The sequence below is a fragment of the Nerophis ophidion genome, unplaced genomic scaffold (assembly GCF_033978795.1).
Source record: "Nerophis ophidion isolate RoL-2023_Sa unplaced genomic scaffold, RoL_Noph_v1.0 HiC_scaffold_130, whole genome shotgun sequence".
NCBI classification, from domain to species: domain Eukaryota; kingdom Metazoa; phylum Chordata; class Actinopteri; order Syngnathiformes; family Syngnathidae; genus Nerophis; species Nerophis ophidion.
In genome coordinates this window covers 186,448-202,328 of record NW_026907052.1, presented here as the reverse complement: position 1 = coordinate 202,328, position 15,881 = coordinate 186,448, and the positions used below count along the sequence as shown (strand labels likewise).

General features: G+C 44.7%; 7 non-coding genes across 7 annotated transcripts; 4 read left to right on the top strand and 3 right to left on the bottom strand.

Moving 5' to 3' along the window:
- Nucleotides 1–11: 11 nt before the first annotated feature.
- Nucleotides 12–83, top strand: trnae-uuc (transfer RNA glutamic acid (anticodon UUC)). Its single transcript has one exon. It is a non-coding gene; the product is annotated as a tRNA-Glu (tRNA).
- Nucleotides 84–1,489: 1,406 nt separating this feature from the next.
- Nucleotides 1,490–1,561, bottom strand: trnad-guc (transfer RNA aspartic acid (anticodon GUC)). The gene has a single exon. It is a non-coding gene; the product is annotated as a tRNA-Asp (tRNA).
- A 139-nt stretch (nt 1,562–1,700) lies between these two features.
- Nucleotides 1,701–1,782, top strand: trnal-aag (transfer RNA leucine (anticodon AAG)). Its single transcript has one exon. It is a non-coding gene; the product is annotated as a tRNA-Leu (tRNA).
- Nucleotides 1,783–8,193: 6,411 nt separating this feature from the next.
- Nucleotides 8,194–8,275, top strand: trnal-aag (transfer RNA leucine (anticodon AAG)). The gene has a single exon. It is a non-coding gene; the product is annotated as a tRNA-Leu (tRNA).
- A 2,121-nt stretch (nt 8,276–10,396) lies between these two features.
- trnad-guc (transfer RNA aspartic acid (anticodon GUC)) lies at nt 10,397–10,468 on the bottom strand. Its single transcript has one exon. It is a non-coding gene; the product is annotated as a tRNA-Asp (tRNA).
- Nucleotides 10,469–10,607: 139 nt separating this feature from the next.
- trnal-aag (transfer RNA leucine (anticodon AAG)) lies at nt 10,608–10,689 on the top strand. The gene has a single exon. It is a non-coding gene; the product is annotated as a tRNA-Leu (tRNA).
- Nucleotides 10,690–12,811: 2,122 nt separating this feature from the next.
- Nucleotides 12,812–12,883, bottom strand: trnad-guc (transfer RNA aspartic acid (anticodon GUC)). The gene has a single exon. It is a non-coding gene; the product is annotated as a tRNA-Asp (tRNA).
- Nucleotides 12,884–15,881: the final 2,998 nt, after the last annotated feature.

The following is a 15,881-nucleotide window of genomic DNA, read 5'->3' as shown; positions in this document are numbered from 1 at the left end:
AAATGATCAGTTCCCTGGTGGTCTAGTGGCTAGGATTCGGCGCTTTCACCGCCGCGGCCCGGTTTCGATTCCCGGTCAGGGAAAGCTATTCATTCCGTTCTCATAGCAGGCAGTTTCTATAAAACTTATGTGACTTCCATGTTTTATTCTCATGATATACAAAGCATTATTGTTGACATTTTCCATAAAGGCAATGTGGACATTGCTCCAATTTGGCCAAAAAAAGGTGCCTGAGATTCCCAGCTTTCCTCTTTCTTGTTCTCTTCGAGTTCCACGGCACGACACCTTTCCAGTTCACCCCACACCCGAGCCGAGTCACTGACAGCATCCAGATCTTGTTGGTTGAATTGCACAGGCAGGAGAGAGCAGACTAACAAATGACACATCATCTGCACTCCTCCACACTAACATGCTGTAGAACATCCTCATAGCCTCATTTGTTCATGGATACCTTGCAACGTTCCGTTTCTCAGATCTTGGGCGATTTTGGCAGGACCGAAACGCCACACTTCTTTGGAGCCGGGCAGAAGAGATTTGTTTAGTTGTGTGAGGCATTTTCCCTGCGGCTTTAGCAGAGGGCCAACCTGTTGCGGTGATGGCTGTCAGTCAGGGCTTGTCCAGGATGGAGGAAATTTGCCTTGATTTTAATCTCTTCGTTGCAGGTTCTCGGTCAAACAGAGCGAGACGAGGGTCAGTTTCTTGTTTGAACTTTTCCTCTGACGTCAGATAATACGGAGGATCAATGCCTAACAGCAGATAGAGATTGTAGGTTCTAATTGATTTCAAACACCCAGTTAGAGCCTCGCAGGCAGTGTTTAGGCCAGGATTGATTTCGGCAAGATGACTCAACGTAATTGCAACCTGACATGAGGCACTTTTGGCTGTTTTGATTCATAGGGCGAGTTCAGTTGCTCGGATAGTGGCAGAATATGTTCCCCGGCTGGTATTGTAGAGTTTTTTAGGATGCTGTTTCCAAATCCAACCTTAGCTTTAACTTTCTCAATATGATATTTGAAGGTGACCAACATAGACTGTCTGTGGTTGTATTCAAGCTGTTTTCTGTACCATCTGACTTTAGGCTAACCATTGGTGTATGTGTATACGTGTAATTAAACTGTTGTCAGTGTTTGCTCATCGGTGGTTAGATGTGTTGTAGCAAATAAGACCATATAGGGCTTCGCCTAAGGACTTTTCTAATTCTACCAAGGTTGATTTTTCTAATGCTATGTCGAGGTCGTCAGCTGCTGCATCCCTAACCTTTTATTTGACGCATTGACTCTGACAAACGATTTTCCCTTTTTGAAGACTTGCTTTTGCGTCCTAATTTAGAAGGGTGGAACAAACATTAGTAAAATACTGTGTTTGATTTCTATAGGGCTGTGCAGCAACGCCGAGTCCACACATCACAACATTCGAAGAATGATACTTTGGTCACTTCTCAAATTTCAACAAGATGGTAATTGAGGAAAATTAGAGGTACCTGAACCATCTCCCCGTCAGGGAATCGAACCCTGGTCTTCCGCGTGACAGGCGGAGATACTGTCCACTATACTAACGAGGACTGTATAACATGGTGTTTTCCAGGGGACAAGCAAACATCCTTGGCTTTTGCCTGCCACACCGCAACCAAAGTGTTGCCATGTCATATTTCTGCTATCTCATAATGCCGACAATTTGATCCTCGGGAAGCTGGGAATAAGGGTAGTGTGGTCGAGCGGTCTAAGGCGCTGGATTAAGGCTCCAGTCTCTCGGGAGGCGTGGGTTCAAATCCCACCACTGCCATCTTTTGCTGATAACGCATTTGTATCTTCCCTAACTGAGGCAATAAGATCTACTTGGTCCCTCGACGAATCTGGTTGGTGGTTTGGCACACCACGTGTAGGAGAGGAGCGCTATTTCACCTCCTCCCACAGGGATTTTGGGTAGACTACCTCACCCTGATGCCACCAGGGGATTATTCTGCCCCTTGTTGATTGGTGGTCTTCTCCCGTTGTTGTTGTTCACGTAACTCGGTACGTGTCCCTCTCAACGTGCGTGCAGGGGCGTCCGCCGCTGCACACTGGCTCCAGTGGAACCACGTGTCTCCCTTGCCGTTCAGCCGAACAGCATGCGAGGTGCGTTCAGTCACTCGATATGGACCCGTCCACCTGGGTTCGGTCCACTTTCGCTTGAGCACCTTCAGCAGGACCCACTCTGTGCTTGGTGGGGTCGCTGTGTCTTCCTTGTTTCTTTCCCCCACCTGCTTGGCATACTCTGCAACAATGGCTTGTAAAGCATGGAAATACTGTGTGTGGGTTAATGACTGATCATCACCTTTGATTCCAATAAGCTTGGACTGGGGCCCTGGAAACCTCCTGCCTGTGGTCAGCTCAAAGGGAGTAAAGGCCGTGCTTTGGTTTATTGAGCTTTTAACAGACATGAGGGCAAGGGGTAGCGCATCTAGCCAATTAATTTTAGTCAGTGCACAGATTTTTGCCAATATAGATTTGAGTGTTTGGTTCATTCTTTCAACCTTTCCTTGGGATTGTGGGTGGTAGACCGAACCAAACTTGTGTTTCAACCCCAGCATTTCTTCAACCTTTTGCAGATCATGGTTTTTGAAATGTGTACCATTATCTGATCGGATTTTCTCAGGAAAACCATGTCTGGGGATATACTGGTTTAACAAAAACTTCACCACTGTCTTACTGTCTTCCCTTTTTGTAGGGAGTACCTCTGGCCAACCTGAATACGCATCCACACATACCAACATATACCTGTACCCTTTTACTGAATTCACCATATCTGTGTAATCTATGATGATTTCTTTCCCTGTTTTCGTCTCGAGAGGGAAACGTCCAGGATGCGGTCTGACTGTTGGTCGTGCATTATACATGGTGCATTCAGGGCAAGTATGTACATGATATTTACACATATCTTTCAAAAATGGGTGCCACCAATTTTCGAGGTTTCTCTGCATCTGTGCAGCCCCGACATGTCCCACTCCGTGCGCCTCAGTTAGTGCTATGTTTTTTATTCCAGGTGGTAGCACAATCCGTCAAAACATCCTTTAATACCTGATTAAATAGGCCAGGGGATAGAGCAAATCCCTGAGGAAGACAAGAATAGGTCAGTTGGACACCTCGGTAGGTGAAGGCAAAAATGTTTCTACATTCTTCGGCTAGTGGTAGGCAGAAAAATGCATTAGCGAGGTCGATACAGGTGAACCATTGGTGGCTAGGATCAAGATTAGTCAACGCAACGTAAGGGTTGGGAACTGGGATGGTTTGCGTGCATAACGCAGAGCTAATGGCCCTAAGATCATGAACCATGCGATATTTACCAGTGCCCTTCTTTTCAATGGGCCATATGGGAGTGTTCCATTCTGAGGATGTTTCTACCAACACCCCCTTTTCAAATAGACCTTCAATGGTATCTGCAATGCCGATTTCGGCGTCTTTTTTACTTGGGTATTGGGGAACCCACACTGGGTTGTTATTTTTCAGCTTGAAAGTAACTGGGGGGCAGTCGACTAGGCCAACATCCGTGGGCCCAGCGGACCATAGTGAGTCAGGCAGTGAATCTAACAACAATGCTGCTTCGGGGTGATCTGTTTTCTCTCGGCCATGGTGGCGGGAGATTTGAGCGTGTTCAAGGAGAGCGTAGTCAGTGCAAGAAACCTGTATTTTGTAGATTTGAGTTGCGGGTGAATACCACAACGAAGAGCCAACCCTCTGCCAATCAGTTTGCAGTTGTGCTGTTTTAACTATAGAACCCAGCTCTTTGGCTTGGTGCTCTGGATGTAAGGCTAAAGACACATGGGGGGAAGCCTCGTCACTCATCATATACCACTGTAGTTGTTCTGGGGTGAGAGAAACTTCTGCCGCTACACCTATGGGAGCCACATAAATGTTATTAGTGGAAAGAGCCCAATTAGTTCCCTCTATTTCCCTGCTAAACTGTTCCTCATACCACTGTGTATCCTCTCTATCATAAAACAATGTCATATGAGGAGGGTCAGGAGGGGCCACATAGGGGTGTATTTGGGAGATCCAGGGTTTCCAAGTCAGGTAAGCCGACAGGATTCCACCTTTATCACTAGTTTCACTGTGTAGGAGACCCCAGTAGATGTCAGCCGATCTGTCTGCAACTGGCTGAATCATGTATTGGCTTGAATGTGAAGACTCAATACTGGCGCAGGGTAGAGATGTTCCATCAGGGAATGAGACTGTTAGTCCGTCAGGCGAGCAGAGAATAGTAGCCCACAATCGAGTCAGGAGGTCTCTCCCCAACAGGTTGGAAGGTACCTCAGGGGAGTAGATGAAAGGATGCAACACAGTCTGATTGCCAAGCCGTGTTGTGAGAGGCTTGGTGTAAGGCAGCATAGTAGGAACCCCAGAGAAACCCATGACTGTTATGACGTCTGATGTAAGCAGCTTCTTTTCCACAGTCTTGATAGTGGAGACGGTAGCACCGGTATCCACTAAGAAAGGCAGCAAGTCCTGATTTACTGTCACTGACAGCACCGGTTCTGCCGTAAGGTGCTGTCCAGGGCTTCTCTGTGGGGCGTGTCACTCAGTGTCTTGCCACAAGGGGAACTGTGGTGCGGGTCCTCTCCCTTGAGACTGAGGAGGGCGTGTTCCTCCCCGGTTCTGAACTCCTCTCTGTGGAAACCCTCTTTGTGACTGAGCAGGGTTATATGGGCACTCCCTCACCCAATGGGAGGAGCCCCCACACAGGAAACAGCCTTGGTTTCCTCCTTGAGGCTTTCCCCTGGAAAACCCTCTCCTTCCTCCACCCCGTGGGCCTCCCCTTCCCCTATTTTGTCCTCCCCTTCTTCTGAAATGTGGCGTCCCAGACTCCTGAACGTTATCGCCGTCCCACTGCTGTACAGTTTGAGACATAACCTTGACCTGATCTTTCTTGCCCTTCTTTTTGTCGTTTAAGTCATCTCTAGCTTTGGCTAGTTGTAATTTCAGTAATTGTGCCTGCAAATCTGCTTTGTCTTTCTCATCTTGTTGTTTTTTTGGCTTGAGCCGTGGTAAGGTGATGAACGAGATGCTTCTCCCATGTACAAAGTTGACATCGTAACATGTCAGGGTTACTTTTCATGGCTGTTTGCACTGACTCAGGCACTCCACTCAGAACTGCTTGTCGGAACCACTCGGCCTGTGACCCAGTGTTACTGGGGTATGGGCCGGTTTGATTGGTCCAGGCCTCTTTGGCTTCACATAAAAACTGCCTGGGGTTTTGTTTGGGGTCCCATCTAATTTTAGGCATAACGGCTGAATTAGGCAGTGGGAAATGACTACGCATTGCAGCACCAAGAGCAGTGCAGAGTTGGGTGAATCTGACCTCATCGGACAGTGTTAGAGTTTTTGCGTCCGTCTCTACATCTCTAAGATTAGTCTGGGTCATGCACCGAGCAGCAACAGCGCGGAAATCTCCTAATGCCAGAGTGTGCCTCTTTCAATGTAAAATGTGGGATACATGCCGTGGGTTGGAGGCGCATAGGGTGGAGGACATGTGGGGACATGAGGTGCAGTTACCGATTTGGAGTGAAGCTCCTTTTGGTGCAGATGTTTGGTGCTTTGTCAGCAGATCAACAGTTCAGCCCACTCCCGTCGCTCCTTCTCCCAGTCGCGCTCCTTTTTCCTCCAACTGGACTTCTGCAACAAACCTGCAATCTTTCCCTGCTCTTCCGCTTCATCTCTCTTTATAGCTGCTGTGTTCATCTTATCAAGTATCAATTGTCCTAAGGGCCCTATATGTTCCAATGTTTTCCCCATGTCCTGAATAAGTTGTTCTAATTTTTGTTTTGCTTTTGTTACTTTCTTCTCTTTATCTGTTGGCTTTGATGTGGCAGCTAGGGCATTAGCTGTGGATCCAATTTGGGTCAATAGGGTGACATATGGGCTGACCGGGCCCCATCCATCATCATCTATTTCTCTATCAAACTCTCCTTCCATTTTTAACTAGACTCTGAGCTCCACAGTTTTATTGCGACAACAATCTTCCCGGAGATAGCTGCGTTAGCCCACTGCGGTTCTCTGAGAGACAAGCTTCTAGGCCGGCCCTAAAGGTCGGTCCGGTCTCCCACTGGGTGTCCTATCACAAGAACCTTAGCGTTTACTCCAAAGATAAGATGTCTCGCTTATCAACTGGGTGGTTTAGCCCTCGCTGCGTGTCTGTTGGTCAGATATGGACGGTTTTCACCGCCCACCCTGCCCTAAACTGTAGCGAATGAACGACGTTCGTTTACACCGTTGGGTATCCCGTCAGTTCATCAGCCGCAGACCCAGCACACAACGAGTATTCACACAACGATTTACTCAGAGTCTTATTCTCCCCACTTCCCTTCTTACCTCAACAACACTTAAAATACACACACAAAGTTAGTGTCATATACACATTTGATACCAACACAGTATTTTCTTCAGCTTAAAGTTGTGTTATCGAAAGACTACTCAGTCTCTATTTTAAACTGCAGTTTCCTTCGACTGTATTTTTCTTCTCCCCTCATTTTTCCCACGTAAAACAACCTATTTTGTTGTTTTGAGGAGTTTTATACAGCGATATTTCAATCTCTCCAAGGTTTATAAACCTATTTTCCCAAACGTTTTTGGAGTTTTCATATCGTAACAACAACTAGAATTTAGGGACCTCAACCCCCGGGACTCTAACCCAGCCGCGGTACTAACCGCTCCTGGACCCCGTCGGATCTCAGGTGGAGTTACGCCACTCTCGAGGTTACTGTGTATTCCTCCTGTATCGAAGTTATTTACACTTCTACTGACTCTTTTAGTTTATATGTTTTCCTACAAGTACATAGGACAGGACACTATTTTAGTAGTTTCCAATATGCAGAATTTGTTTTAACAGGTTTCTGCTTACCTTATTGGTAAGTGTCTTTGTCCTTTGTCCATGAAGAAAATTTTTAGGTCCGAATGGTCCTCTCGATGTTCTCCTCACAACTCCCTGTATCCCGGACGAGCCCCCAAATTTGTTGAGACGCATTTTTAGTGCCGTCTCACCTGGGCCGGGAGCAGGAAAACAATTCGAGGAGGCAGGAGTTGAGTCAAGTAGAAGTATTTTATTAAACGCAGTCTACAGAGAGCGGAGATCGTATAGTACACTTGAACAGTAGTACCAGGAAAACCCAAAGCGATCTGTCTGAGAGTTTGTTGTACAGCAGCTTATATACACTGTGCCAGTAGTTATCTGATTGGTGAGTCTACTGACTGACGTCGGTTGCTATGTGTCTCGTGTCTAGGAACTACGCTTAGTTTCCTGTTAAGTTGGTTGTTGCTCAAGCATCTGTTTCCTGTATGTGCAGTGTTTGCTTGGTTTCCTGTTATGTTCGTTATTGCTCAAACATCTGTTTCCTGTAGGTGCAGTGTTTGGCACACTGAGTCAAATTGAGGTCAGGACGTTTCCTGTTTTGTTTGGTACACTCTGAACTCTCCGACAACTCTGAACTCTCAGACATGAGGCTTTGTACACTCATTACTTTGTCTATATGATATTTGAAGGTGACCAACATAGACTGTCTGTGGTTGTATTCAAGCTGTTTTCCGTACCATCTGACTTTAGGCTAACCATTGGTGTATGTGTATATGTGTAATTAAACTGTTGTCAGTGTTTGCTCATCGGTGGTTAGATGTGTTGTACTAAATAAGACCATATAGGGCTTCGCCTAAGGACTTTTCTAATTCTACCAAGGTTGATTTTTCTAATGCTATGTCAGGGTCGTCAGCTGCTGCATCCCTAACCTTTTATTTGACGCATTGACTCTGACAAACGATTTTCCCTTTTTGAAGACTTGCTTTTGCGTCCTAATTTACAAGGGTGGAACAAACACTAGTAAAATACTTTGTTTGATTTCTATAGGGCTGTGCAGCAATGCCGAGTCCACACATCACAACATTCGGAGAATGATACTTTGGTCACTTCTCAAATTTCAACAAGATGGTAATTGAAGAAAATTAGAGGTACCTGAACAATCTCCCCGTCAGGGAATCTAACCCTGGTCTTCCGCGTGACAGGCGGAGACACTTTCCACTATACTACGAGGACTGCGTGACATAGTGTTTTCCAGGGGACAAGCAAAAATCCTTGGCTTTTGCCTGCCACACCGCAACCAAAGTGTTGCCATGTCATATTTCTGCTATCTCATAGTGCCGACAATTTGATTCTCGGAAAGCTGTGAATAAGGGTAGTGTGGCCGAGCGGTCTAAGGCGCTGGATTAAGGCTCCAGTCTCTCGGGAGGCGTGGGTTCGAATCCCACCACTGCCATCTTTTGCTGGTAACGCATTTGTATCTTCCCTGACTGAGGCAATAAGACTCTTGGCCTCATTTGGAAAGCTTTCAAAAATAGGGCCCAATTCTTAGCTTTGGAGTTTTCCATGGCAGGTATGCAATGAGAAAAAAACACAACCAGCACAGTTTTAAGGCCCGCCAGCAGCCTCTGGAAAAGCTAAAAGGTGGACGCGGTTGTGTGTTTATCAACATGTCGTTTGAAGATCACCGCCCCTACTTAAGACATTCAGTCCACTTTTATCTGTTTCTGTATTCTGATGACACCGCAGTGATAGGATGTATCACTGGCCGGCACAGAGCGACTTACAGGAGGGAGTTAGCCTGTCTGGTGACATTGTGTAGAAACAACAACCTTATCCTCAACACGGACTACAGTAAGAAGACATGAGGAAAGAAAGTCTGTTCGTTATTTTTACTATTGTACAATTTTTACACATTCAAGTCCAAATTCATGCAGCAGTTTCCATAGTGTAGTGGTTATCACTTCACTGAGACACAGAAGTTACCCCGGTTCAAAAAATACAATTCACATTTCTGACATGGTACATGAATGCAATGGGTGCTTCACACATTTGTCAAGAAACCATGCAGGAGACAAGTGTCTGAACAAATGATCAGTTCCCTTTTGGTCTAGTGGCTAGGATTCGGCGCTTTCACCGCCGCGGCCCGGGTTCGATTCCCGGTCAGGGAAAGCTATCCATTCCGTTCTCATAGCAGGCAATTTCTATAAAACTTATGTGACTTCCATGTTTTATGCTCATGATATACAAAGCATTATCGTTGACATTTTCCATAAAGGCAATGTGGACATTGCTCCAATTTGGCCAAAAAAAGGTGCCTGAGATTCCTAGCTTCCCTCTTTCTTGTTCTCTTCGAGTTCCACGGCACGGCACCTTTCCAGTTCACCCCACACCCGAGCCGAGTCACTGACGGCATCCAGATCTTGTTGGTTGAATTGCACAGGCAGGAGAGAGCAGACTAACAAATGACACATCATCTGCACTCCTCCACGCTAACATGCTGTAGAACATCCTCATAGCCTCATTTGTTCATGGATACCTTGCAACGTTCCGTTTCTCAGATCTTGGGCGATTTAGGCAGGACCGAAACGCCACACTTCTTTGGAGCCGGGTAGAAGAGATTTGTTTAGTTGTGTGAGGCATTTTCCCTGCGGCTTTAGCAGAGGGCCAACCTGTTGCGGTGATGGCTGTCAGTCAGGGCTTTTCCAGGATGGAGGAAATTTGCCTTGATTTTAATCCCTTCGTTGCAGGTTCTCGGTCAAACAGAGCGAGACGAGGGTCAGTTTCTTGTTTGAACTTTTCCTCTGACGTCAGATAATACGGAGAATCAATGCCGATCAGCAGATAGAGATTGTAGGTTCTAATTGATTTCAAACACCCAGTTAGAGCCTCGCAGGCAGTGTTTAGGCCAGGATTGATTTTGGCAAGATGACTTAACGTTATTGCAACATGACATGAGGCACTTTTGGCTGTTTTGATTCATAAGGCGAGTTCAGTTGCTCGGATAGTGGCAGAATATGTTCCCCGGCTGGTATTGTACAGTTTTTTAGGATGCTGTTTCCAAAACCAACCTTAGCTTTAACTTTCTCAATATGATATTTGAAGGTGACCAACATAGGCTGTCGGTGGTTGCATTCAAGCTGTTTTCCGTACCATCTGACTTTAGGCTGACCATTGGTGTATGTGTATATGTGTAATTAAACTGTTGTCAGTGTTTGCTCATCGGTGGTTAGATGTGTTGTAGTAAATAAGACCATATAGGGCTTCGCCTAAGGACTTTTCTAATTCTACCAAGGTTGATTTTTCTAATGCTATGTTGAGGTCGTCAGCTGCTGCATCCCTAACCTTTTATTTGACGCATTGACTCTGACAAACGATTTTCCCTTTTTGAAGACTTGCTTTTGCGTCCTAATTTAGAAGGGTGGAACAAACATTAGTAAAATGCTGTGTTTGATTTCTATAGGGCTGTGCAGCAACGCCGAGTCCACACATCACAACATTCGGAGAATGATACTTTGGTCACTTCTCAAATTTCAACAAGATGGTAATTGAAGAAAATTAGAGGTACCTGAACCATCTCCTCGTCAGGGAATCGAACCCTGGTCTTCCGCGTGACAGGCGGAGATACTGTCCACTATACTAACGAGGACTGTATAACGAGGTGTTTTCCAGGGGACAAGCAAACATCCTTGGCTTTTGCCTGCCACACCGCAACCAAAGTGTTGCCATGTCATATTTCTGCTATCTCATAATGCCGACAATTTGATCTTTGGAATGCTGGGAATAATGGTAGTGTGGCCGAGCGGTCTAAGGCGCTGGATTAAGGCTCCAGTCTCTCCGGAGGCGTGGGTTCAAATCCCACCACTGCCATCTTTTGCTGGTAACGCATTTGTATCTTCCCTGACTGAGGCAATAAGACTCTTGGCCTCATTTGGAAAGCTTTCAAAAATAGGGCCCAAACGTTAGCTTTGGAGTTCTCCATGCCAGGTATGCAATGAGAAAAAAACACAACCAGCACAGTTTTAAGGCCCGCCAGCAGCCTCTGGAAAAGCTAAAAGGTGGACGCGGTTGTGTGTTTATCAACATGTCGTTTGAAGATCACCGCCCCTACTTAAGACATTCAGTCCACTTTTATCTGTTTCTGTATTCTGATGACACCGCAGTGATAGGATGTATCACTGGCCGGCACAGAGCGACTTACAGGAGGGAGTTAGCCTGTCTGGTGACATTGTGTAGAAACAACAACCTTATCCTCAACACGGACTACAGTAAGAAGACATGAGGAAAGAAAGTCTGTTCGTTATTTTTACTATTGTACAATTTTTACACATTCAAGTCCAAATTCATGCAGCAGTTTCCATAGTGTAGTGGTTATCACTTCACTGAGACACAGAAGTTACCCCGGTTCAAAAAATACAATTCACATTTCTGACATGGTACATGAATGCAATGGGTGCTTCACACATTTGTCAAGAAACCATGCATGAGACAAGTGTCTGAAAAAAATGATCAGTTCCCTGGTGGTATAGTGGCTAGGATTCGGCGCTTTCACCGTCGCGGCCCGCGTTCGGTTCCCGGTCAGGGAAAGCTATCCATTCCGTTCTCATAGCAGGCAATTTCTATAAAACTTATGTGACTTCCATGTTTTATGCTCATGATATACAAAGCATTATCGTTGACATTTTCCATAAAGGCAATGTGGACATTGCTCCAATTCGGCCAAAAAAAGGTGCCTGAGATTCCCAGCTTTCCTCTTTCTTGTTCTCTTCGAGTTCCACGGCACGACACCTTTCCAGTTCACCCCACACCCGAGCCAAGTCACTGACGGCATCCAGATCTTGTTGGTTGAATTGCACAGGCAGGAGAGAGCAGACTAACAAATGACACATCATCTGCACTCCTCCACACTAACATGCTGTAGAACATCCTCATAGCCTCATTTGTTCATGGATACCTTGCAACGTTCCGTTTCTCAGATCTTGGGCGATTTAGGCAGAACCAAAACGCCACACTTCTTTGGAGCCGGGCAAAAGAGATTTGTTTAGTTGTGTGAGGCATTTTCCCTGCGGCTTTAGCAGAGGGCCAACCTGTTGCGGTGATGGCTGTCAGTCAAGGCTATTCCAGGACGGAGGAAATTTGCCTTGATTTTAATCTCTTCGTTGCAGGTTCTCGGTCAAACAGAGCGAGACGAGGGTCAGTTTCTTGTTTGAACTTTTCCTCTGACGTCAGATAATACGGAGGATCAATGCCTAACAGCAGATAGAGATTGTTGGTTCTAATTGATTTCAAACACCCAGTTAGAGCCTCGCAGGCAGTCTTTAGGCCAGGATTGATTTCGGCAAGATGACTCAACGTGATTGCAACATGACATGAGGCACGTTTGGCTGTTTTGATTCATAAGGCGAGTTCAGTTGCTCGGATAGTGGCAGAATATGTTCCCCGGCTGGTATTGTACAGTTTTTTAGGATGCTGTTTCCAAAACCAACCTTGGCTTTAACTTTCTCAATATGATATTTGAAGGTGACCAACATTGACTGTCTCTGGTTGTATTCAAGCTGTTTTCCGTACCATCTGACTTTAGGCTAACCATTGGTGTATGTGTATATGTGTAATTAAACTGTTGTCAGTGTTTGCTCATCGGTGGTTAGATGTGTTGTAGTAAATAGGACAATATAGGGCTTCACCTAAGGACTTTTCTAATCCTACCAAGGTTGATTTTTCTAATGCTATGTCGAGGTCGTCAGCTGCTGCATACCTAACCTTTTATTTGACGCATTGACTCTGACAAACGATTTTCCCTTTTTGAAGACTTGCTTTTGCGTCCTAATTTAGAAGGGTGGAACAAACATTAGTAAAATACTGTGTTTGATTTCTATAGGGCTGTGCAGCAACGCCGAGTTCACACATCACAACATTCGGAGAATGATACTTTGGTCACTTCTCAAATTTCAACAAGATGGTAATTGAAGAAAATTAGAGGTACCTGAACCATCTCCCCGTCAGGGAATTGAACCCTGGTCTCCCGCGTGACAGGCGGAGATACTGTCCACTATACTAACGAGGACTGCATAACATGGTGTTTTCCAGGGGACAAGCAAACATCAGAGACAATTTAAGGGGACACCTTCTGTCAAAAAATGATTCATGGGGAGTCATAAATCAATGATTTATGAGGGGTCATAAATCAACATTTTATGAGGGCTTCAATTCAAAGATCAAGTTCAAGGGTCAAAGGTCAAGGTCAATTGGGTTTGGCTTACCCCGGAAGAGGGTGGAGTTAAGACCTGAGCTGGGAGTAGTTTAACCAGGAAGAGGGCGGAGTTTTAACCAGGAAGAGGGTGGAGTTAAGACCTGAAGCGGGAGTGGTTTAACCAGGAAGAGGGTGGAGTTTTAACCAGGAAGAGGGTGGAGTTAAGACCTGAAATGGGAGTGGTTTAACCAGGAAGAGGGTGGAGTTTTAACCAGGAAGAGGGTGGGTTTAAGACCTGAAGAGGGAGTGATTTAACCAGGAAAAGGGTGGAGTTTTAACCAGGAAGAGGGTGGGTTTAAAACCTGAAGGGGGTGGGTTTAAGACCTGAAGAGGGAGTGATTTAACCAGGAAGAGGGTGGGTTTAAGACCTGGAGAGGGATTGTTTAAGAGGGAACAAAGGACGGTTCAGGTTGAGGTCAGGTTTTAAGGAAGCTTGAGAATGTCATCTGATCAGCATCCGACCAGCCATTTGACAGTTTAAATGTTTACGATCGTCGCACACCGAAGCTTGAGAATGTCATCTGATCAGCGTCTGACCAGCCATTTGACAGTTTAAATGTTTACGATCGTTTGAAACAACTTCTAGACCTCACGAAAACATATTTAAACGATTGGGAGGAACTAATTAGGTTAAGGTTAACCATTTGTTTGACCCTGCTTCGATGTATTGATGGCTGGGAATGTTACGTGGGAAGATGTGGACACGCACACACGCACGCACACACACACACATACACACACACACACACACACACACACACCATTACCTCTGCTTTACCACGTTATTAGACAATGGTTTAACTCCTTTTAAGCATTTAAACGTTAAAAGCATTGCACGTGTACGACGTTGTAATACTTTTTTTTTTTTTTTACCAGTCGATGACGACGAAGTGAAAGACGAAGAACTTTGTTTAAACGATCTTACAAAGTTGGAAGAAGATTATTGAGGTGTGTTTAAACCTTCGAATTATTTAATATTATGTGTATTCATTATTTTGTTTCATAGAGGAATTGCCTTAAGATCCTAACGCGATCGTTTTAACACAATCGCAGTCTGGTGAGTCAAATGATTCTCATTTTACAAGAAAAAAACATGCGGTATACAATACATATATACATATATTTACTTACAGATTTTCCATTTTTATCTCCGGCTCGCTGGTCCCCGTTAACGCTGGCGGGTCCGTCAACGGGCGTCGAAGAGAGTCGGCCATTCCAGGCAGAGGAGAAGGCTTGATTGCGCCAAAGAACCCAGACATCGAAACCTTGGTCCGGAACAATATCATTGAAAACAACGGCGAATGTCCGACATGCCCCCGCCGTAAGTTTTTCTTGCTTTCTATAAGCTTTTTAAGATTCTCCGCGGTTTTAAAGAACTCCTGTCACTCCTCTGTCTTCCGCTCAAATGAATTTCGCGCCTAAGCGGAATGGACGGGGACTGATTCCGGAGGTGGGCGGTTGTTTCCGGCAAGCAACCTTCAGGTGTGCATTAGCGTCACCTACTGAAATGGAGTGTGGACCAAGATGGATCCCTACTCTATATTCTTTTATTTAACCCATTGTTTTTTAAATACGTGTATAATGCTTTATATCCTATGTGTTGTGAATTCCATCCTACTATATCTTCCAAGGAACCCAAAGACATGTTACCACACCTCCCGCTTTATTTATTCTATAGATTGCCTGAACTATTTCATAAACTAAATCTTGTCTTGTTTCTGATGCTATGTTTTTTTATGCTCATCAATGCACTGCTGGAGTCCGAGCACACAACTACTTTCCTTGCTTTGTTTTCCTCTATCCAGTTAACTGCCATATAAATTGCTACCAATTCCCCCGTAAAAACAGATAGTTTATCACAGATTATTTTATTTAATACTATGTTTCCTTGTGTGATAACTGCTGCAGCTCTTACCTTTATTTTTTTTATAGTTTTTGATGCATCCGTATATATCATATCTCAATCTATTAGTTTGTCCGTGGAAATTCCTGTATTTGTTGCCTCTTGTTTTTTTTTATTTCTTGAACTATTCACACTTCTGTTCTTTTCTACACTTTCTTGATTTCTCACTTTAAGTGCCTCTGCGTATGTAATATTTATTTCAACTTTGATTTGTTGTACTTCTGTTGCCTGTTTCATGATGTATGGCTTTTGATTATTTCTTTTTTCAATCTACAATTCCAATAAATAACACGTATTTCCAGATTACTGATAACTTTTAAAAAAAAAAATGTAATTCCTGAATAAGATAATTGTATCGAATCCAATGGATTGTCTGGTCCTAAAACCTCTTTGTAATGTTTGTTTGATTCCCCCAAAATACGACACAGTCTAATTTGAAAAACATATGTGCCTCGTCGGCTGTAGTAAAAAAAAAAAAAACCCATGCCTCCTCGGTCTAACCTCTCCCAGCCCCTTTTCTGCCGTGTCAAAGATGGATCAAAGACCACCTTTGTCCCTAACCCCCACTTCTTCTCCACTACCAAGAGAACAGTAATTAATCCGAGCTGAGTTTTTAAAAATATTCCAACATGACTTTTTACTTTCATTTTGTATCAAAGCTGAGTAGTGCTCTCTGGTTTATTTTGCAAATAAACATGATCATGTACAAGACTCGCCTACCCACAATGCACTGCAGCCCAACGCTCCTGGTCGGATGTTTGTATCGGGGTTCATGGAGAGATGCGGTAAAGAGTGGTAGCCAAGACACACGGTCACACACGGTCACACTCGGCAATTATTTTGACCTGGGGAACAGATTTAGAGGAAAAAACGTGTCTGGGGGGCCGGGATATCTGATTTTCAGGTACA